Below are 24500 nucleotides of genomic sequence, written 5' to 3'. Positions count from 1 at the left end.
ATGTACACACACATATTAAGAACTTATTTTAACTAGGTCACACAGAGGAGTCAATATAAAAATATATTGTTTCTCATTACAATTTACAAATGTATGTCAAAATTAAATACATAAGAATATGAATGATGAATAATACTTCAGAGGGAACAAGTATTTGACTGGTGTTTCAACATTTCAAAGGAGATAGCATGTCCAACATGCTATGAGAAATATAAATATTTTCTACAAACCATCAAGCACAAGCTGTTTTGTACTATGCTGAATATTTATTAAATTTTGAATCAAATAGTCTTCACTCTGTATATCAATAGAATGAAACTCGACCTGCTTTTATAATACCCAAAAGACTTACCTTGTATGAAAAAGTTTATGTCCTCATAACCATATAACTACAAAAGAAAAGTAAATTAGACCCAACAGAAATCTCATGAAACAAGTGATTATTTTGATAAAAATATGTCCACATGGAATAGAGATGAAAATCTAGACCAATAACTATAGAAACTATTCATTCTATTATGCAAATATTAAATGTGAACAGCTGGTGGAGTGATGAAATTGCCATGCTTGATAGTTAATAGTCAAGTTGTTATATAAACACCTTTCTTAATGTGGGAAAGTAATTTCCTTAAACCAAATGCTTCAATCAACCTTCATAAGATTGTGTCATGTTTCTACAAGCAAAGAGACTATTGTTTTCCTCCATTTCCTATTTAGACCAAAAGATAATTAAATCTGCTCCCATAAATATTAAAAAAAAAGTTTTCTAGTCATTATGAAAAGCATGATATTATAATGATACTTAGAAAATATATCATTGATAAGAAAATGGTCTTGTAAAAAATATAATATTTTAATTTAGAGGCACGAAAGCAACATTAATGCAATTAACATGACACTTGGAGATTTGTGAAAAGGAGAAAAGGGGGAAATTGTCATTTATTGATTGTCTATAAAGTGCTATACTCTGTGGTAGAGATTTTAGATACATCACCTAGTTGAACTAGCTCAGTAGCACTGGAAGTAGATATTGTTATTTTTGTTATATATGAGGAAAGCTAGCCTCAAAATATAAATGGCCTGCATAGGGATCCCTGGATGGCGCAGCGGTTTGGCGCCTGCCTTTGGCCCAGGGCGCGATCCTGGAGACCCGGGATCGAATCCCACGTCGGGCTCCCGGTGCATGGAGCCTGCTTCTCCCTCTGCCTGTGTCTCTGCCTCTCTCTCTCTCTCTCTCTCTGTGACTATCATAAATAAATTAAAAAAAAAATAAATGGCCTGCATAAAACTATAGAGCTACACAGTGGCATCCCATGCTGCCAGCTGAAATCTCTCAACAAAGTTTTCAATCCTGATTGTTTCATCAATTGAATGATGAATTTATTTTGCAACATCATGAAAATCAAGTTATTATGAAAGTGTACTTTTAGGGACATATAACACTTTTTTTTTTTTAAATTGTTATTTATTTATGATAGTCACAGAGAGAGAGAGAGGCAGAGACACAGGCAGAGGGAGAAGCAGGCTCCATGCACCGGGAGCCCGACGTGGGATTCGATCCCGGGTCTCCAGGATCGCGCCCTGGGCCAAAGGCAGGCGCCAAACCGCTGCGCCACCCAGGGATCCCTAACACTTTTTTTTAAGGTGATTACAGAAGTAATAAAAAAATACTGTTTCTGAATAAAATAGAGGCAGTAAACCATTTAATTTTCCAATAAATAGATCACAATTTGACTCTTGCCATGTTTCAAAATTAACGATTTTTACATAAACTTTAACTTAACAGTTGCAATGCTGGTGTTTGATTAATGATATTCTTGGTGGCATTCCCTAACGTGTAAAAACCAAAATTTGTTTTAATAAATGCATTTTTATTTAAATGCATAAGTGAAAGCCTGAGAATGCAGGTTCAAGGCGGCAAAAAACACACAATTTAGCTTCCATATTTTAGTAAATAACAATGAGGACTTCAAGAAGGCAAAATGAAGAAGAAAAACAGGAAAAAAATGAGGCAAGTGGAGCCAGAGAGAGTGGGAAATGGACAAAGGGAAGGAGAAGAGGTAAGAGAAGTGGCGGAGCCCAGCTAATGTAAATCACTTAGATCGACAGAAAACCTTTCAGTAGCATTCTGAAAAAAAGACAGAAGTCCAAAAGTGGAATTTGATCCAATCAGTGACAAATCCTGTCTACTTTTCAAAGGAACACTCTGAATATTGTATCATGAATAGACTGTGAGCATAAATAGCAGATAAATGGCAGCAAGAGCATTCAGAAAGCTTTTACAATAATTGAGGCTGGAGAGAAATTAATAGATGTGGAGGTGATCTATGTCAGAAATGGATGGACTCTGAACACATTTTGAAAATGGAATTAACAGGATTGGTTGATGGATTCCATGTGTGATATTAAAAAAAGAAAGTATTGAAGATGACTTCAAAGATTTTGATCTGAGCAAATTAGTGATAATCTTGAAAATATAGGGAATACAATCAACAAGAAAATAAAAAGGCAATTAGATCTCTCAAATAGTATATATATTAGGCATATTGATCATATATAGTCATATTTTATATATTTTTCAGGTAGCTATGGTCTAATAAGAAAACACAGTAAAAATTGGCATGATCTTGAATAAAACTTGTAGCAAAAAAAGACATTTTTGACCTAACAAGTATAAAATGTATTTTAAAATAGAAATATATATATTGAAAAATATATTTGAAAAATTGATATGTAGTACCTATACATATATGCATACTAATGAAGTGGTACATGCCAATTATCAAACTATAGATGTAATAATGAATAATAACTTGTGGTTGTAGAAGATAATTTGCATTTTGCTCAATTTATTATGTTTGAAATGTTGCCTCATAATAGGTTACCTTTAACAAAAAATATAAATGTAATTACAGGAGAGTTTAAGAGGCATAAGAGGATTTCATGTGGAAAAAGTCAAAGGTCTAAATCAAAGTTATAACCATAAGATAGAAAACTGAAAACAAGTAACAATAAAGTAAACAAATTGGACTCAATCAAAATTAAAAACTACTGTGCCTCAACAGAGATGATCAAGAAAGTGAAAAGACTATCCACAAACTGGGAGAAAAGAACTATTACAACTCAACAATGAAAATCTAAATAACACAATTAATGGATGGTTAAATTATCTTATGGTTAAAATATCTTAAAATTATGTATTATTAATACATATTTTTCCAAAAAAGATAGACATATAGCCAATAAGCACATGAAAATATATTCAATACCGTTACTCATTAGGGAAATGCACATCAAAACCACAACGATATACCACTTCTTATTCTTTGGCATGGATTTAGAAAAAGGCAATTTCAAGTGTTAGTGACAATAAGGAGAAATTGGAACACTCATACATTTCTGGTTAGGAATTAAAATGGGGGCAGCCTGGATGGCTCAGCGGTTTAGCGCCTGCTTTCAGTCTAGGGCCTGATCCCGGAGACCCAGGATCGAATCCCATATCGGGCTCCCTGCCTGGAGCCTGCTTCACCCTCCGCCTATGCCTCCGCTTCTCTCTCTCTCTCCCTGGGTCTCTCATGAATAAATAAATAAAAATTAAAAAAAAAAAAAAACACAGCCCTGTATATACTACAACATGATTCAACCATACAAAGCAATGGAGTACCACTACATGTTACAACATAGATGAAGATTTGAAAGAACTGTGAAAGAAGCCAAACACAAAAGGCCACATATTCATGATTTCATTTATATGAAATGTCAAGAATAGGCCAATGTAGGGAGAAAGAAAGAAAATTAGTGGCTTTCATAGATTGTAGGTGGAGGAAATAAAGAGTGGCTGCTAATGTCTACTGGCTTTGTTTTGTTTTGGATGATGAAAATATTATGAAATTATTTTGTGGGGTTGGTTGTACAATTCTGTGAATACACTGAAAACAACTACATTTTGTACCTTGAAATGATGAATTTTATGGCTTGTGAATTAGATCTCTATAAGGAAGAAAATTAAAATAGAAAATTAAAATCAATTATTTTAAATGTTGAAGTTTATATCTCATTTTACATCTCCAAATTCTAAAACTGAATGAACAGATGATGTATAAACTTGCATAAAAGAATAGAAAAGAGACAATTCTATAATTTAAAAAAGTGGATGTAACCAATAATTTTGTATTGAAAACTCAGGGGCCATTCTTAATGTATGACTCTGAGAAATTCTTTAAATTCTCTGGTTTACAGTTTGACCACCAAAGACACGAAACAATGCCTTACTCACATGATGGTTATCAGCACTGAAAATTCAGGTATGATAAAGCTCTTCAAAAGGTATTTTGTCTGACTTATTATGGTTAATACGGGTTTAAAGTCATTTTAATACATAGCACATAGCATGATCAGACCATGCTAGTTTAGACACTCCTGGAGTCAAACTTTGAGAATCTCTAAATTTTCTTTTCACTTCAAAACTACTATGCTTTTTTACGAGTCCTTCACTTGAGTTCTAAAGATCATAAATAACTGGAGGCGCATCTTCTATCCTTCCTCCTCTGCAAACTATTGCATTATGGTGTTTTCACACCACTCTACTATAAACTGCTTCTGGATGTCCATCTCCAAATGGACATCACTCCCTGCATTAACATTTTCCTCCACACTAAAGGGGATACAAGTTACATTCCCCTAGAAATTTCTCACCAGGTTCTTTTTTTTTTTTTTAAATCATTTTACTGTTTATACACATTAAAATTGGCAGAACTCTCATGACAAGCAGGACAGAGACATGTCATGCAAGGAAAAATAGTGAGGGTTTCATAAAACTTGAGAGAAGCACCAGGGTTACACAGGGCAGCTGCAACAGGTTCTTCCCTAGTCACTAGAGTACCAGAGTAGGCCTGCAGATTTCTCAGCTTAACAAACATGTAGCTGTAATGCTAGTCTCTCTTTCTGGAACACATTGTCAGTCTCCTGGAGTTTACTTAGAGCCTCATTATTGTTCCAGTCTTGTTCCATTCTTTGCTTAATTTACTTTGATAAGTGGAGATATTGGGAAAGCTAGGATGGTGCTCTTTGGTGGCAACATGACTTTTTAATTCCCCAAAAGTCGTGAACAGAGTAGTCCAAACAATTGAATTTCTCTTTTAACCTGGATATTTAGTGCCTCTTTGCTATTAACTATGAGTGATAATCACCAGTTAAAATCCTTTACATCAATTATTAATATATATAATGTGTATATATTATATAAATTAATTTTAATAAATTATAAACCCTCAATATATAATTATTATACAATTAAATTATTGTAATATTATTTCCTACACTGGTATGCATTTTTTTCTTCTCTATGTACCAAGTAGTTTCTTAACTTACCAGTTGGCAAGTCTGTTTTTGATATAAAAGAACAGAATTTATTGATATAAAAGACTTCCTACTTCAGAAAAGAGTGTTATTAATAAGCTTAGCTACTTGAACAAGCAGTCCATGAGAACCCACTTTCTACCACAGAATATGTGTATTCACAATGCACCCAGGAAACATCATACAGAGAACTAAATGTGGGACATATTTTGGTCAGGAAGTATCAAGAATTATTGGTTAGTTTTTTCATACAGGACTTTATGATAGAAATAAAAGAAAATGACATTGCTAAAAGAAAGCACTTTTTAAAGCAATATCCAGGTTCTTGAGTGTGATTGCTTTTGAAATATGTTTTTGCCCAGATAAAACTTAATAATTTTAAAATTAAATGAAATTTAATAGAAGAAATACACTTACATGCCAAATATCCTTATTTTTTTCAACGATTTTATTATTCATTCATGAGAGACACAGAGAGAGAGGCAGAGCCACAGAGAGAGAGAGATAAGCAGGCTCTCTGCAGGAAGCCCAATGTAGGACTCAGTCCCAAGACCCTGAGCAAAAGGCAGAGGCTCAACCACTGAGCCACCCAGGTGTCCCTATCCTTATTTTTTTTTTTTTTAAAGGCAATTCAAAAATCATTCACCTGAGTATCAAGCATATGGTCACTTTAGAATCTTTTTTTCTGTTGTTGAACCTATATTGTAGCATGGCTTTTTTAGAACTCAGCTAGCAATTACTGATACTATTTCTTAATATAAATAACAGATATTCAATTACTAGGAGTATATATATTTATATAAACCACATATATTTATAATGTATTATTATAGGTAATATGTATATGTATTATATAATATATAATACATATTTTTGTAAATATTTTTGTTATATATGTGTTTCTTTGGTTATTTCTCAAAAACTAGACTAAACACATTCTTTCAGCAACTTTAAAAGTCACCTTGAGCAAGCTAAAAAGTAGAAAATTGAGTTGAAAACAAAACAATCTATATTGTTTTATTTATTAATTTTTTAAAGATTTATTTATTTACTGGGGGAGGGGCGGGCAGAGGGAGAGGGAGAGAGAAACCTAAGCAGGCTCCTCTAAACAGATTCCTCACTGAGCATGAAGCTAGACAGAGGACTCTATCTCACAACACTGAGGTCATGACCTGAACCAAAACGAGAGTAGAGGCATAACTGTGCCACCAGGTGCCCCGACAATCTATTTTAGAAATGAATTACCTTGAAGTCTTCTGTTGACTGTGGACCTAAAAATTTGAATTCCACTTTTTTGTATTTATAAACATGTGCACACACACAAAAAAACACATGACTTTGGATAGCATATTTTATTTTGAATTCCTGAATAGTTTACATGCCAAATTGATTGGAAAAGATAAATGTACTATGATTTCAGAAAGAGAGAAAACACACTTATCTTGTAAATATTATGAAGTATCTAGAAATTTGCACTGATCACTATCTAAATTACTATCTACTATAATAAGCAGTGGATATATAAATCATAACTCATTTTATGTTAGAATAGCTTTTATATAATTCCACTCATTACAAAATGTTTGAGTTAATCATTAAAATAGATAGTATTCAAATAATAGATGCTATAGATAAATAGCTAACAGGGGTCACACTTTTCAGATAAAGCCTCAAAAATCCTTTTAATAGTGTATGTAAAACTCATGAAGTAACTGATATTTTTAACAATTTAAACACCATTAAGAAACATCAAATGTTAACATCAAATTTTATGCAAAATAAAGTTATTCTATAATATAAATCTGTAGATAATTGCAACTGTAAGTTAATATACTTACTAAAGCATATGTACATATGTCTGAATTAAAACTAACTCTTTTTAAGAACAACACATAAGGATTTTTCAAATTGAAAAAAATCAAATAAGTACCTCTACAGAAATTATTTTACTTGGGTTCAGAAACATTACACTTAAATTATTTTGAAAAATTTACATCTTGCAAAAGTAAATCCTGAACTGCACTACAGCTACAATTCATATAGGGTAAGGGTTTTGACAATTCTAGGAGAATGAAATAAAGTTAGGTGAAGATTGATTACAGCATGAGCAAGAATTAAGGTACGGGCAGGTCAAGGTAAGAATGATTGCTGATTATGTATAAGCCTAACAGCATCTTAGGAATATAGACAAAATGTATTAAGAAAACAAGTTTTAGCTCAAGAATGACTAATATTTTTAGCCTTGAGAGTAAAGCTAATGTCTGAGTTAGAGACAGATTGTTAGTGCAGTTGTCAGCATAGTCATCCATCTGGAATTGTTTTTTCCCTCTTGTTTTTCAGTTTTTCTATTAAAATAATTTTCTCTTTGTTGAACAAAATGAAAAGTAACATGCAATTAACATGAATATGCTCCCAGATTATTTTTTGGTATTAGAATTGTGTCTGACATTTAAGCAAATCACCCAATTAGTCCCTGTCTACATTCATCAACATGTGAAGCAGATTTTAAAGACTTTATATTCCTGATTAACAAAATTGGTAAATTTAAACGTGTTTAATGTTAAAATCATTTTTATAGTATATTATCTTTATAAAATGTGAGAATTCTTACTATTTTATTTTTATCAATTTAAGGAATGTTAATTGAAATATTTGAGTCATTCTGTTTGAGATCAACACAAAAAGGGGTTTGGAAGTTATGAAGAGGAATACAAAGTGGAAAGCTTAGCCAATCAAGAAGTTTTTGTAGGTTTGCCTTTGAAGAACAAAAGAAAAATAATGCGAAATAAACCAAAGCCTTAAAACTCCCCACTCCCTCTACCCCTCCTCAACCCCCTACTTGTGATCTCTCTTTCTCTAATAAATAAAACCTTAAAAAAAAAAAAAAGCCTCTAGAAGGTCTGTGACTCCCAAGATGGAATGCAGAATGTGACAAAAGAATCTCAGTTGGTTAAGTGTCGACTCTTGGCTTCAGCTCATGTTGTGATCTCTCAGTTGTGAGATTGAGCCCCATGTTGGGCTCTGTGTTCAGTGCAGTCTGCTTCAGATTCTCTCTACCTCTCCCTTTCCTTTTTGCTCTCACTCTCTCTCTTTCAAATAAATAAATAAAATCTTTAAAAAATACTAACTGTATTCAAATGTGTAAAGAAGTCTCCCTAAAGGGAGAAGGAAAACAAGATGCCGACCTAAGTAATTTTGGAAATGAGTGAGTACTGTACTGTAGTTGATTAGTATTTCTCATGTGAGTAAAAGTTAAAGATTCTGAAATCACTATACATATGTTTTGGAATTGAGCAACAAAATAAATGGATGGCAGATGGTGGGAGTGCTTTCTCATAATCAAACTGGGGAGTTGTAGATCAGTTAGAGACCAAGGAAAAGAGGCTAGAATGATCCATGTGATTGTGGATTAGAGTTGGAGATACCAGTATATTTAGTATATTATAAATGTAGCTCGTAACATACAGGGATATTTATAGGTATACATATATACACTGGCTATATATACACAGGTATTTTCCTTCTCTGTCCCCTAGAAGCAATCGCAGCATCAAAGAGCACACGTAGTGCCCAGATCTTGGTTTCTAATACCACTTTTTCAATAAAAGAAACCAGTGCTCCTTGGAAAGATGACTGATTCCACCTCTGAGTAAGAGGTAGATTCAATGAGTCTGGAGAATCTTGGAGTGAATGAAAGTAAAGTTCTCAAACAAACAGACAAACAGAAAAAAAAAAAGAAAAGAAAAACCAAAACCTAAAACAAAACAAAACAAAACAAAAAGCTAAAAGCAAACAGATGGAGATATCAAGGACTTGAGAGATAAGTGAAGAGGCTCTCAATGGAGCAACAAAATAAAGTAGTACTGGATTATAATTCAAAATCCAAAATAAATTTCCATTAGCTCATATTGATATTAATATTTAAATAAATGAATAAAAGAAAAGAGTCACTATGTCAAATACTTCAAAAAATTATATAGATATTACACTCCCCCAAAAAAAGGAGCATAACTCCCTGTTCTTCAAATGTGGACTGCACATAATGACATCTCTCCAAAGAGTTGAGTATGTACAAGGTGAACGGCAGAGTAAACATACAGTACCAAAGCTGAAAACCGCCACCTTAACCAAGTGATCAAGGTTAACAACAGCAGTAATGAGTGTCATTTGGTAATATAAATTATGTGACAAGAGATGCACTTGGTTTCTTTGGTCTTGTCTAAAACATACCCTCAGGCTAATCACTGAAAAAGCATGAGACAAATGTCAACTGAGAGATATTCCACAAAATACCTGAGTATATATTCCTCAAATACATCAAAACTGCCAAGGTCAGGGTCATCAATAACAAGGAATTTCTGAGAAATTATAAAAGCCAGATCCTAAGGAGATATGATAATGTAACGTCTCCTGGATGAAATGCTGCAACAGAAAAAATTAAAACTAAGGAAGTAAGAATAAAATGTGGATTTTGATTAATCATATCATAATGTATCAATATTGGTTAATTAATTGTTAATATTAAATATTAACATAATATAAAATATTGAGAAATATATCTTACCACAGTATTATGTTAATCATATATGAAAATTGGGTGTGGGGTATGAGGGACCTCTCTGTACTATTCTTACAATTTTCCTGTAAACCTCAAATTATTCTAAAAGAAGAAAAATATTTTAAGGTACACTGGATTGAGGTGGAAGTGGAGAAGAATGGCATTGATATTTCCCAACAACATAAATATTATATCAGATAACCATTAATTGGGCAAAATAATTACAGCTATATCTGCTCTTTCCTTTCATAGAGCCCGATATTGGACTTTAACATACACGCATGTCAGTTTCTATTTCAAGGATCAGGGTAATTAAAATATTCATGACACTGGTTACTTGAAACTGAATTAAAACTCATCTCCTTACTACCCACGACAAAACAAACAAACAAACAAACAAACAAACAAACAAACAAAAAACCACAATAATACAGAAAGACCAAAAAAATAAAGTACTTTACGAGCCAGGTGGTATCCTATTAAAGAGCTCTCTGTATTAAATTTTTTTTAATTCTCAATCTGTTCATCTTTTCCTGATAGAATGATGACTACTTTGTGTTTACTTTGGAAATGATTCTAGAAAGAGAGAAAGGAGCATTGCGGGTATGATATTCCATGAACTTAAAGAAATTACACGGCGGTGATGTGTTCTAAAACATATGTAATAACAAAGAAGTAAGAGCTGAGTTTAGGTAAAGATGAGGGCTTGTCATGTAAGCAAGCGATGAGTGTCCCATGGGTTTTTAGTAGGTTCTAAGTTAAGTAGTAGCTAAATTAATATATGGAATAATATAAAAAACCACAGAGATTTCCTGTTAAAGGTATCATGCAGTTTTCTGCTAATAGTGCTTAAATAAATAAGGAGAGTATATTCATTCTGAGGTGCTAGCAAAAGAACGTAGTAAGTGCTTATTTCTACTTGTAGAAGGAAGAGTCTTTGCGCCTGGTGATAGTCTTCTTTCCATCTGTCTGACTAGCCAATTGTTGAACTGGAGAGATTTACTCGGGGAGATCTAATCCCACAATTTATTTTTAAAGCACGTGGAACCAACTTCCCAGCAACTCATACATTTTGCTGCTGAAAATCTTCCCAAAGATGACCTGGTAGGTCAAACAGCAGAGTATCAAGTCGTATATTCTAGCCAGGTAAATTACTTTCTTTCCCTCAGACGAATATCCCTCTTAATCTTCCCATCACTCTGTATTTCTTTTCCCAAAACCTTAATTTATCTTGTTTAGATTATAATTTATATTTGAAAACCATTGTGAGTCAATGGTAATACAGGGCTAGCTAAAGCCGAACCACCATAGGTAGAAGATTTCTCTCCTTATTTTCAGATTTCAGGTTGTATCTTATCTTTATTTCTGCTAAACAAGTTTACGACCTCACATTAATAACTAGTCACTGTGTGCAGGGCTAATTTTGACATGGGTCTTTTTTTTTAGTTCAATAATTAAAGTCATTTAAAGTTTTAATTAGAAAGTACACTTTATGACCAGTAATAGAGAAAGGAAGATGCTGCTTCTAGAGAGATTCTTTTCTACAGCGCTCCTACTGTGTCAGAAAATTACAGTATGTCCATCTTTTAATTTGGCTCAGTAATGATAGATTTCCACTTACACATATAATGTTTTCCCAATTTTTTCAAAAGCCTGATGCTTCAAAGGAAATATGTGATATGCTGCTGTGATAGTGTTTTGCTATAAAATAGTATTAAGTTGGTATAGAGAAGCCCAAGAAATGTTAGAACAGGAGGAGGCCAGGAAACTGTCCACGAGTCTATTGTAGTTAAGATAGAGTCACAATTGTCTGGTGTCAGGGTTTGTCTTTTAACTGCAGTAGTTGGCTAATTGCTTATTGAGATCTGTTTACTCTAGTTTTTCTGAATGGGTAATTTAGTTTTCTATTAACTACTTAGAGAACTGCACAACTTTATTTTTTTTTAAATTGTGTCCTTCCCGAATTTCAAATTCTTAATGCTTCTTTGTAAGATTTTTTTTTATTTTTTTTAAAATATTTTATTTATTTATTCATGAGAGACACGAAAGAAAGAAAGAAAGAAAGAAAGAAAGAAAGAAAGAAAGAAAGAAAGAAAGAAAGAGAGAGGCAGAGACACAGGCAGAGGGAGAAGCAGGCTCCATGCAGGGAGCCCAACACGGGAGTCAATCCTGGGTCTCTAGGATCAAGCCCCGGGCCGAAGGCAGGTGCTAAACCACTGAGCCACCCAGGGATCCCATCTACTATTTCCACAGTAATCTAAGTCTCCCCCTACCCCCATCTATGCATAACATAGCTCTCAGAGTAATCTATTCAAACTAAAACCCAGATGAAAGCTCTGCTTTTCTCAAAATTGTGTGGTGGTTCCCATTTATTCAGAGTGAAAATTGAAGTCCTCACAACTGGCCCCATGTCATTTAGTTCCCAGGTAGGCCCTCTTTATGCACAGGTATCTCCTACTATTTTCCTTATCCATTCCTCTCACCTCACATGGGTCTTCTCATTCTCTTTGTCAGTTCTCCTGAGAGTTTATTCCCTCTGCCTGCATCATTTTCTCCCCAGATATCTAAATCGCTACCTACACTGCCACCTTCAAGTCTCTGCTCAAATCTCTACCCTCTCTGGGTACCTAGGTGGTGCAGGGGGTTAGGCGGCAGACTCTTGGTTTAGGTTCAGGTCAGGATCTCAGGGTCCTGGAATCCAGCCCCCTCCGTCAGGCTCTGCATTGACCTGGGAATCTGCTTCTCTCCTACTCTCTCTACCCCTCCCCCTGCTCTCTCTCATAAAACAAACACAACAAACAAAAATGCCTTGACCTTATTAAAATGATCCTCATTGTTATTTAACACTCCCGCCACTCCTCATCCATCAGACAGCACTGCTAATTCCTCTTTTTCTTTTTTTTTTTTTTTTTTTTTTAATTCCTCTTTTTCTGCTTCTTTTGCACTTATCTCCTTCTGGTGTATTCTTTTACTTACTTCTTTGCTGTGTTTATCAGCTCTTTGTTTATTATTTGTCACTGTGCCAGTATGTAACTCCACAAAGGAAGGACCCTTGATTTGTTTATCTCAAGGTTTGTCTCTGGTAAACTTATATAGAATTTTATAATTGATTTGTGATGATATTTCCAAAAGCTATATTATAAGTATTTATGCTAATAAGCCAAGTAAATATTCAGTTCCTGGAAAGAAAGAAGGAAGCAAAAAGGAAGGAAGAAATGTGTTCAGTTTGCATTTTTTCAATACTGGTACAAACTCAACCTCATTTTTTATAATTTTGATCTTTATTTCCTTCCTAAGATTTGAGTATTTGTAAAACAATAGTAGGCAAAAAATGATTACCCCCCCAAAAGAATGTCCAAACAGGATAATATCAAGAGACCACATGCAATTAAGCTGTTGTTATGAAATTTTAGGAGGTTATCCATAATTTCCCTTTACCCAAATAATTTGCCCAATTGCTTTCTTTTCCTCATTGCGTTTTAATATTATCACAGTGTACTTAGTAATTTGGTTATAAATGATATGCTTTTTTTTTTTTCCAGATAAAATCTCTCTGGGCCAACCTTTATGATAATTAGAACTATGGTGTTAGAGTTTAACCTTTATCAATATTGTACACATCTTCAATATCCTTAGAAAAATGTTTGGTTTTAAGTGACTGCTTTCATACTATTTTATTATTAGCCTTTCATTTTGTCTAAAACATCAAGAATGTCTGAATATGTATTAAATCTATAGGGGAGGTAACAGTTGAAACTAAGACTACATAATTATGCATACATAAACAACTTCATAACATGCACATTTAACGTATAAGGCAATATTGATTTCAAATGGCTTCAAAATTATAAATATTTTCCGATCCAGTCATGGAACTTTATTGACAAATGTGATTGATGGTGTCTTTACCTCTTCCTACTTAATGACTAGATGTATGGGCCATATATGAAATGAGGAATTGTTAACTGCTGGGATTTGTGAGAGAAGGTGGTTAAAAGCATATGTTATGATCAGAACATTAGTATAGATGAGAAACAAAACAGATATTCATAATATCCCCTGCCCGCTTTTTCTCATTTAACAAGTTACAAAGAAATATAAGAAACAGATGGAGTAAATGTATTAACAACCACTGAACCAAAACTTTCTTTTCTCACTTGCAACAGGCTGTTCGTATTTCTTTTACATAAGATCCTATTTTTAATCTAATTGTGTTTTTTAATAAAATTCTTATGTTTGTTAATATAATTAACATAATCACTTTACAATAAACGTGATCACTCATTTATTCTTAGAATATTTACAAGTAGTATTTCTTTTTTAAAAAATTCAAATATCTTATTCTTTATACATAATATCAACATGCCCTCTAGAAAAAAATATTAATTTATAATTCTGCCATTAGTATATCAGATGGCTTGAATCCTTAAATATGGACATTGAGTATTTTTAAGTACTTTCTAAAGATAAAAATACCACACTTACTCTGCATTTCTATCTCTGTTAGTAAATGTGACCATCTTTTCATATATTTAATACAAATTTGTATTTATTTTGTCTCACAGCACCTTTCAATTTTTATCATGTGAGTAATCCGACTTTAGTGACATCATCAGTAAGTCATGTGAAATACGTGTGGGGGGACAGCCAGGAACCCTTGAAAAAACTACAGGTTTTATCTGTAAAAAACTACATATATAGAACATTTCTAGGACCTCAGAATATTCTTTTTTAATATCTCCTCATGAATACATCCCTGAGGTTACCACTATTCTGATTTCTCTCACCATTAACTATTTTAACTCAATCTTGAATGTGGTAAAATGAGACTATACCTTTTACTACATATTAATTTGCATATGACTTCTTTTGTTCAACACAATGTTTCTTTTACTTGCTTTCCAGTTGTGGAAGTTTCTATTTTCATATCCTCAAGTTTAGAGATTCTTAGCCATGTCTAGTCAACTAAGGAGTCCATCAAAGGCATTTATTTCTAGGTTAGAGTTTTTTGTTTTTTTTAATCTTTAGCATTTCTTTTTTATTCCTTTTTAGAATTTCCATTTCTCTGCTTACATTTTCTATCTGTACTTGCATGTTAGTTGATTTAAATTCATGATCTGATAATTCTAACATCTCTGCCATATCTGAGTCTGGTTCGATGCTTGGCTACGTCTCTTTAAGCTGTGTTTTACTTTTTATTTTGCCTTCTAATATCCTGTTGAAACATAGATATGATACAGGTTAAAGGGAACTGTAGTAAATAGGCCTTTAATAATATAATGGTAGGGTTCAGGGGGAGGGAATTGTTCTAAGGGGCTATGATTAGGTCTCAGTCTTGATGAACCTGTCCTGAGACTGTGAACTTCGCTGGCACTTCTCAGCCTTCCTTCCCCCCACCCCGCCCCCTTCTCATTTTCTTCATCCCTTTAGGTGGGACAAGATGGTAGAGGATAGCCTGGAGTTGGCTATTTCCCTTCACCCTGGCTGATTATGCTCTAATAAAACCTTAATAGAGTAGGCCGTGATAAAATAGTTTTGCCTGGAGGGTAGGCCTTTTTAAGAATGGAATGCTCAAGCATATTTCATATTGGCTACTTTTCCCCAATCCTGGACAAAAGCTGGAGGCTTTTTTCCTTAATCTTCTCTGTGAAAACCCAGGACGGGTCCTGGAGATAAAACCCACAAAAGTGTGACAGTTCCTCTCTGGATCCCACTAGAGTTTTGAACTCTCAGACTTGACTGCTGAGCTCCTAGCAAGTCTCAATTATAGCTCAGGTTTTCCTGCTTTGATGCTGATTCCTGTGGTGGTTTCTGCATGGAGATATGCCCTATGATTCTTTGCATCTGCCTGTCTCTCTCCAGATCAGGGAGCAGTGTTTTGCTCTGTGACCTTAACTTCTCCAACAGATAGAAGAAGAGTTGTTGATTTTTCAGTTTGATTTTTTAGTTTAGCTCTATACTTGTCATGAAGACAGAGTGATGACTTCTAGGCCCCTGACATGACCATGCAAGAAACTGGAAAGCATCTGCAATACATTGTGGATCATCATAAAGAGCCCTGAGCAGTCCAAAAGACACATGGTTGCTACAACAATTCTAAAGCTCTAGTGTGGTAAAAGTTGGCCTTAAGCACGGTGCCACCAACAGCCAAAGATCGTTCTGTTGGCTCTAGTTTATGCTTGCAGTGTACATTCAGCTAAGTAAAAAGCTGAAAAGATACATTTTAACTGCACTTCAGTGCCTTCAACTAAAAAACATCAGAATAGTAATTGATCTGAAGATATTACTTATAGCTCCAAATAATCCACCATTTTCTAAATCTATTAAATACTTGAGTGGCTAGATTGAGTGGCTAGACCTATATGGAAGGGAAGGAATTATTTTACTGAAACGGCAATAGACACATATGTCTTTTGCATCAGCTTTCTGGCAATTTTATGCCAATCACCTGCTTTTCTTTGAAACACAGCCGAGATTTTCAGAGGTGGCTTCCTGTGATTCTGGTCTTTCATGATTTCCTGAAGGATCAGTTTCTCTTTGACACATTCTAATGGTGTTGTAAGCAACTAATTTGTGATACTGAATCATTTCCTGCTGAAATATGTGATTTATACGTATGTGATGAAGCAGTAACTGATACTCTTTTAGCATGCTACAGAACAGGAGATGCCCACAGAAATGCTAATCTGAGCAGTATGAAAGATCCAATCATCGTGCAGTTATCACATACTGAGGGAAGAAAATTCTGAAAGCCACTTTCTCTCTTTTCCATTTTGCATTCCAGAACCTAATAAATCAGAGAGCTGAAAGACTAACAACATGACAAGAAAAGGTTGAGAGTGAGAAATTGAGAGAAAAAGATTTTTCAAAGGCCAAGGAGAGAGGAGGACACACGGCGTCCAGGAGACTGCAGAACAGGAGTGAACAGCCACTTAGAGATCACTGGGGTGGGGAATTGAGTCCTTGTCATCATAAGATTTTGAGGGAAGAAAATGTTGTTGAATAAGAAAGAAGACACATGTTCAAACCGTTCAACTTTCCTCTGCCGAATAGGCGAGAAAACCCAAATTAAAGCATTTTTATTTTTTATTTTTATTTTTTTTTTAAATTTCATTCTTTTTTTTTAAGATTTTATTTATTTATTCATGAGAGACACAGAGAGAGACACAGAGACATAGGCAGAGGGAGAAGTAGGCTCCTCTAGGGGAGCCTGATATGGGACTCGATCCTGGGACTCCGGGATCATGCCCTGAGCTGAAGACAGATGCTCAACCTCTGAGCCACCCAGGCATCCCCAAATTAAAGCTTTAGTAATATGTTTTATAAATTCTTTTCTCAACAGTGGTGCTCTAGATACATAGGTAACTCTTCCTAAATAGGGCATTAGTTCAAGATTTGGTTAGTTGTTAGAGTTAATAATCCCTTAGTGTAGTTTAACCTTCTAGAGTTCTGTATGGAGTTTTAGGGGGATGCATACTTGCCTTGCATCATTTACTTTCACTGAAACATGTTAACTTCCAGTCCTCTTATTTATAGAAACAATATTAGTCTGCAATTGACAATAAAACTGAAAAAAATGTGTGTAAAGTTTATTTGTGAACTTTAAAGCATCCTATGATGTTTTGCTACCTATGAATTCTTTATGGGCAAGCCTGCTTTAGTGTCCATAGCATTTTTTATATATACATACAGTGAGTGCTGTTAAAGATGTGATAAATAAATAAATAAATAAATAAATAAATAAATAAATAAATAAATAAAAATGCCTGCTCTAAACACAACTCTCTTGTGAAAAAGCCTGTGAAGGCAGATCTACACATGCTCTTCACACTTCCAGAGTTTTAGGCTGAAAACATGTTTCTTCTAACACCATAGATAATACTCATTTCTTTATGATTCATAGAAATTTTTCAAATTAAAAACCATGATATTTCAGTACTCCTTGTGCCTTAATGATCATTAAAAGAACAGCACAGAAATATATGATATGACAGGTGCTACATTTCAAATAGCGTGGCTTGAGATGAATTTTTGAGATCAGAAAATATAGTCTTCTGGTGGATTTTATGTTGGTTAATCTAGAGCAATTTATCCATATAACTATGTCTACTTCCATACATAAATATATGCAAAGACTCATGTATTTAATATATTTGTTCTTAAGAGTACATCCACTCTTATGTTCAAATACATTTTATGCAAAAGAAGGAATTGTTCTGTACTATATATTCAATCACTTCAAGACTTTTTATAGATAAAAGCTGCACAACCTTTAAAGAAAACAAACTTGCAGACTTAATTTTTCACAGTGATAGGGCATGAAAATAAACCTAATGAAGATAATGGAAATGATTATAATAATACATGAGCATGAAGAAAATAAACATCTAATGCCAGCTACTTTAAATTGAAATATAATTGTCAGGCAATGACACATGGACACAATCCTAAATATTTCATGCTTATCAACAAAGATACAAATACCTCATCCAATACATATCCCCAACACATTTAAAAGAGCCATTGTGAAACTGCATCATGCTGAAGCTCAGGAAAAAGAGTGATTTTGTAGCAAATAATACATTATGGCTCTTTTTGAGCTCCCATCATACATTGCATTATGACATTTTACACAAGTTCTTTTAAATATGTGGCTGGAGACTCAAAAGAATTCCAGAGCTGCTGGTTCCCCTGAGCTTTGAAAGTCTAGGGAAAGGTGCCTCTGGAGGTTTTAGGTAAACACAACTAAAACAAATAAGGCAAAAGAAATTCTCATGATACAAGTACATATTCTCAAATGGGGGCATTTACTTGTTCAGGTTCGAGGAAATATTATTAAGCATCTATCCTGAACAAGGCACAGTCGTAGGCACTGGAGCAAGGGAAGAATGTTTTTATTAATAGAAAATATTATTCTCTACATTCAAAAAAGTATATCTTGCTCTCTAAAATGGGATTAAAGTCGGGTAAATATTATATAGTAACACAAGAAAGAGATTAACAACCCAATAAAATAATACAGGTAACCATTATGATCACCAAAAAAATAATTATTTAAATTCTTATAAGAGTTAGGTAAGACGATACAGATGTGGGATTTGGCCTGACTGCTGAAGAATACTGAAATAATTCTAAAAAAGCAGAAGAGTAAAAGTAAAAATTGTAGTTACCCAGTAAAATTGAGATAGTTCATCAAATAATTCTCCTTTACAAATGTTTTCTCATGAAAGTAATTCAATATTGTGAAAAAAGTACTTTATCATGCTAAAGTATAATGTATCTTCCACTCACTCAATTCTTCATTATTTCTTCAACAAGAAGATCCAAAACATGAGGTGTTGGTTCATTATGAGTATACAAACACTCAACAATGAGGATGAGAGGGGCACCTGGGTGGCTTAGTTGGTTAAGCATCTACCTTCACCATCTGCCTTCAACTCAGGTCCTGATCCTAGGGTCCTGGGATTGAGCCCCATGTCCTCTGGCTCCTTACTCAGCCAGCAGCCTGCTTCTCCTTCCTGCTCATGCTCTCTCTTACTATCTCTACCTCTCTCTCTCTCTCAAATAAATAAATAAAATCTAAAAAAAAAAAAAAAAAAAGAATGAAGATGAGAATCTGTGATATTTATTTTCTTTTCTTCAACATAGAGATTCATATATCTTTGAATCACTCTGTGCATATTAATTTGGAAGTATTTCTCTATTGCCATACTTCACAGAAAAAAACTCATCCAAATAATTTTCACATATTTTTTAGTATATTCATCAGTATTAGAGCTATTTTACAGGTATTTCATAGCTTTTGCTTCACCTAATTTCTTGAGACTCACTATAACACAAACTCACTTGGATATTTTACTGTAAATTTTATTTTATTCAAATATAAATATTTACATAATATAAGGATCCTGGGTCTTTTTCTCATACCTTTTCCCATATATATTTCTATATATAAATCTTATGTACATAAATATATAATTCTTTGAATATATTGCTTTGGAAAATAATTTTTTAAAGCTCTCTTTAAAATGACACATAAGATAGGTATCAAAATTAGCATGGATTGAGTATTTCCAGTACATAGACATATGTATTATATATAATACAGACTTTATTAACAGTTTTCTCTGAGACTACTTTGAAAAATAAATCTTGCCTACACTCAGTTATTTGCAGTAAAGTATAACTGATTCTTAGAGTAGACATGTAAGACCTGTTTTGAAGTAGAGAAGGTGCAGTTAAACTGATGACTGATGAAACCACTTGTTCAGGGTTGCACAAGTAAGTAAAGGCTGCTGAAGTGAAAATTTAGGTTGGTTTGCTTCAAACATCTGGGCTTTCCATCACATAATGCTTTGCTAAAACTCACATCTTAGTCCAATGCAGTAACAAAATACCGTAGACAGTATTTTGTTGGCTTATATAGCAGACATTTATTTCTCACAGTTCAGGAAGATCAAAAGATATCTGATTACTGGTGAGGGACTGCAGATGACCTCCATCTCTCTGGGTCCTCACTTGATGGAGAGAGAGCACTCTGGCCTCTCCTTCTCTTCTTCTGAGGGTACTAATCCCATAATGGAGCCCTAACCTCATTACCTCAACTGCCTCCTCACTTCCCAAAGATCCATCTCCAAATACCATACCATCATGTGTTGGTGGTTAGGCCTTCATATATGAGTTTCAGGAGAACATAACATTCAGTCCACAAGAACTAATTTGCTTCATTTGTAAACAGCAAACCTTAAAGTTTGTCTTGCTTAAATTATATGGCTGTGGCAAAGTCAAATTACACATATTCATACACATACACACATACACATATCCACGGAAAGCTGCTATAATTTATACACTGGTATACTATGAAAAGATGTATTTTATTTTTATAAAGCTGTTATAAAGCATTTTAGAATATAATTTTAAACACAATAGATTGTTTTAGGAGTGTGTTTTGAAAACATATCTGCTGTGTTGAGCTATAAAATACATAGATAAGAAATTTAAGTGGAAATCTGTATAATTTGTCAGTTGTTATAGACACCTGGAATTGTCTATCCAGTACCACTTCCCTTAGTACAGCCAACCCACCTCCCCCCATTCAAATATAATGCTGGGGCAGCCCTGGTGGCTCGGCAGTTTAGCACCACCTTTGGCCCAGGGCGTGATCCTGGAGACCTGGGATGGAGTCCCACTTCAGGCTCCCTGCATGGAGCCTGCTTCTCCTTCTGCCTGTGTTCTGCCTCTCTCTCTCTTTCTGTGTTTCTCATGAATAAATAAAATCTTTAAACAAAAACAAATATTAATGCTGGATCCATTATATAACTACAATATGATTTTTACCTTCTGGTTCAACTTATTATGCCTCTAGGTTGTCCAACTCAAGCTAGGGAACTCCCAGAATTTTATTCCTCTAGATTGTGGACATAATGATATTGTTCAAAGAAAATTTTCTGAGAAATACTTTAGGAAGTCAGATTGACTCAACTAGGAACTAGTTTTGCTGTCATGGAAGAGTCAAACATCCAATAAAACACATGGTACTCAAAATTACCCAACAATTCATGACCAATAGTATATGTAATGATTCATGGATAAGTGAATAAGATTCCCCCCTTTTCTCTTGTCAGGTAAGGGTTACACTTTGGATATCTTGGCTTCTCTTTTGTTTGTTTATTTTTTTTTAAAGATTTGATTTATTTATTTGAGAGAGAATGAAGTGGGGAGGGACTGAGGGCAGAGGGAGCAGAAGAAGCAGACTCCCTACTGATCAGGGAGCCCAATGTGGGCTGAGCTGAAGGCGAACCATTAATTGACTGAACTTAATTTAAAAAATTAAGTATGTTTTAGAGCTTTATTGAGAAAGTATAATTGACATATAAATAAAGTGCACACAAAACACAAAATTTGACAAGTTTTGATAAATGTATATATTTGTGAGACAGATGATCCATACCCCTTTGTAATCCAACTCTTATCGCCACATTCTAGCCACCACTTACTATCGTACACATCTAAAAACTAGTTAGAGATGTTTCTGTCACTATAAATTAGTTTGCATTTGTTAATATTTCATATATCTAGAGTCATCCTTTTTATCTGGCTTCTTTTATTCAGCATAATTATTTTGAGAACTACCCACATTATTTCATGTATAAATAGTTCATTCCTACTTATTGCTGAGTATGTGTACACTACAATTTGTTCATCTATTAACCAGTTTGTTTTTCTTTCCAATTTGGGGAATCTCACAAGTTAAACTTCTGGGAAAATTTGTTTTCAAGTAATCTCTACACCCAAAGTGAGGCTCTAACTCAAAACCCAAGATGAAAAACCATGGGTGAATTTGTTTTAAAATTGTTGTATGAGTATATGCTGTGCTAGGCAGAACAGTGCTCCCACAAGACATCCATGTCCTAATTCCTGAGATCTGGAATATGTTACCTTACTTGGCAATGGGAAGTGACGACTGCAGATGCGATTAAGGTAGCTAATAAACCTATCTACCTTGACATGGGGAGATTATAGAGAGTTATCTGACAAGTTCCAATCTAATTATATGCATCCTTATAAGTAGAAACAGAAAAAAGAATCAGACAGATGTGATATGAAAACGACTTGACTGCTATTGCCTGATTTGAAGATCAAAGAAGGAGACTAAAAGTCAAAGAATGTGAAAAGAATTTAGAAGCTATAAAGACAAGGAAACAGATTCTCTCTGAAGCTTCCAGAAAGACAGATAGTCTTACCAACGCTCTATTTTTTGTGTCCAGTGTTGAATTTCTGAATTAAGAACTTTAAGATAATGCATTCATACTGTTTTTTTTTTTTATTTTTTACTTTTTATTTCAATCTCAGCTAGTTAGCACACAGTGTTATATACTAGGTTTCAGGTGTATGATATACTGAGTCAACAGTTCCACACATTACCCAGTGCTCATCATGACAAGTGCACTCCTTAATTCCCATCACATATTTCACCCATCCTCCTAGCCCTCCTCCCCTCTGATTACTTAATTTTTTAATAGCAATAGAAAAACCAATACAGGGGCACCTAAGTGGCTCTGCTGGTTGAGCATCCTAATCTTGATTTTGGCTCAGGTCATAATTTCAGGTCGTGAGATTGAGCTCCAAGTTAGGGTCAATCCTGAGTGGGGTGTCTGCTTGAGCTTTTCTCTCTCTCCCTCTCCCTCTGACTGTGCCCCTATCCCTGCTCTCTCTTTCATAAAATAAATCAATTAATCTTTTTTTAAAAAAGGAAAACCAATACAAACGACTTCATGTATCTTGCATAAATATCTAGGTGTGGAATGTCTGAACTATATAGTAGATATATGGTTAAATTTCTTTTTTTTTTTTAAGATTGTATTTATTTATTCATGAGAGTGTGTACACAGAGAGAAAGAGAGGCAGAGACACAGGCAGAGGGAGTGAGCAGGCTCCTTGCAGGGAGCCCAATGTGGGACTCGATTCCAGGTCTCCAGGGTCACGCCCTGGGCTGCACTAAACCGCTGAGCCACCCAGGCTGCCTTATTGTTAAATTTCTAAGAAACTGCCAGAATGTTAAAAAAAGTGGTAGTACCATTTTACATTTCCATCAAAAATTAATGAGAGTTTCAGTTGCTCTACATTCTCATCAACAATTGAAATGGTTAGTCTTTTAAATTTTAAACATTCTAATAGGTGGAGAGTAGTCTCTCATTTTGTCTTTAATTTACTTTTGCCAAACAACTGATACTGAGCATTGATAAATGTGCTACATTTCTATCCATATGACTTCTTTTTAAAAATGTCTGTTCAAATCTTTGCCTATGTATTTACTAGATTGTTTCCTTACTGTTAACTTTTGAGAATTCTTATATATTCTGGATATTAATCCTTTTATCAGATACATGATTTGTGAATATGTTCTTCCAGTATGTGCTTATATTTCATTCTCTTAAGCATGTTTTACAGAGAATAAAAGTTTTAAATTTTGACAAAGTCCAATTTATCCACTTCTTCTTTCATGAATCATGCTTTTTATGGTGTATCTATTAAAAAGGTTTGCCTAAAAAGAAAAAAAAAGGCTTTGCCTACTCCAACATCTCAATGATTTTTCTCCTATGTTCCTATTAAAGTTTCATTGTTTTTGGTTTAACACATAAGCTTATGATTAATTTTATATATGATATGAGGTATAGGTTAAAGTTAACATCTTCCTTACATATAATTATCCATTACTTTAAAAACCACTTATTGAAAGGTTGTCCTTTTTCCAATGAAATGCATTTGTATCTCTGTCAAAAAAAAGTTGCACATTCACTGATACATTTGAGTTTATTCTGTTCTATTGAAATATTTGTCATTTTTATGCTAATAACATACTGTCTGAATTACATTAATGAGTATCTCCAAATTAAATCCTGATATTTTGTAACTTTCAGCTCTCTTCCATCTTTGTGTACCTTTAATATGTTGCTGACTATTCTAGAATATGTTTGAATATGAAATCTATGGATTTCAGAAACAGCTTGCATTAGCCACCTCCCCCCCCAAAAAGGCTTGTTTATTATTGATTGCAATTGTGTTGAATCTATAGATCAAT

The 24500-nt window shown here is 34.0% G+C and overlaps 1 long non-coding RNA gene across 5 annotated transcripts in view; it reads left to right on the top strand.

Annotated features, from left to right (window-relative positions):
- Positions 1 to 24500, top strand: part of LOC140622252 (uncharacterized) — a 91263-nt gene that overhangs the window by 4334 nt on the left and 62429 nt on the right. For all 5 annotated transcript variants that reach the window (XR_012022004.1, XR_012022002.1, XR_012022003.1 and 2 more), the window contains exon 3: positions 4240 to 4304. This is a non-coding gene — a long non-coding RNA (uncharacterized lncRNA). The remainder of the gene's footprint in view (positions 1 to 4239; positions 4305 to 24500) is intronic.

The sequence above is a fragment of the Canis lupus genome, chromosome 31 (assembly GCF_048164855.1).
Source record: "Canis lupus baileyi chromosome 31, mCanLup2.hap1, whole genome shotgun sequence".
Taxonomy (NCBI): domain Eukaryota; kingdom Metazoa; phylum Chordata; class Mammalia; order Carnivora; family Canidae; genus Canis; species Canis lupus.
The sequence above is the reverse complement of the archived record's forward strand: the minus strand, read 5'-3'. Positions and strand labels throughout refer to the sequence as shown.